We start from the raw sequence: 526 nt of genomic DNA on the forward strand, positions 1-526 counted from the left end.
TTACCCAAGTTCTGATAAAATATAAACAAAGCCCAGGTGGAAGCTCAGCGTGGAGGCAGGTGAGACGCTTTCTCCTGAGTGACCACACACATCTGTATTGGGTGCTGTTTCACTTAAAACACTTGTGAGGAAGGAGAGTCCCATACCTGTGAAACAAGTGGGTGTCCCTCAGGTAACCTCTGTTTTTATGCCACGTCTACTGTGAAGCAGGATTCATCACTTTTTCTTATTCTTCCAGAAGAAAATCTGTCCCCAGAGCATTGGTGAGAGGAGCACATGTGATTGGAGAGGCCGGTGCCTGTGGAGTGCTCTGCACGCCCTCCACTTCACCCCACGGCGCTGCCATGTCCCTCTGCTTGGCTGTGCCGCCCTCTAGGGGATCTATTCCTTCCCTTTCCCCCTGGCATCCATCACTGTTGCTGGCTCCAGGCTGCGGCACCATGGTTTTCCCTCCACTAACCTCAGTATCCCTTCTTTCTCATGCACGGTTTTGTCACCACATCCATCTCCCTACCAAACAAACAAG

This window comes from Mandrillus leucophaeus, unplaced genomic scaffold (assembly GCF_000951045.1).
Source record: "Mandrillus leucophaeus isolate KB7577 unplaced genomic scaffold, Mleu.le_1.0 Scaffold9, whole genome shotgun sequence".
Taxonomy (NCBI): Eukaryota; Metazoa; Chordata; class Mammalia; order Primates; family Cercopithecidae; genus Mandrillus; species Mandrillus leucophaeus.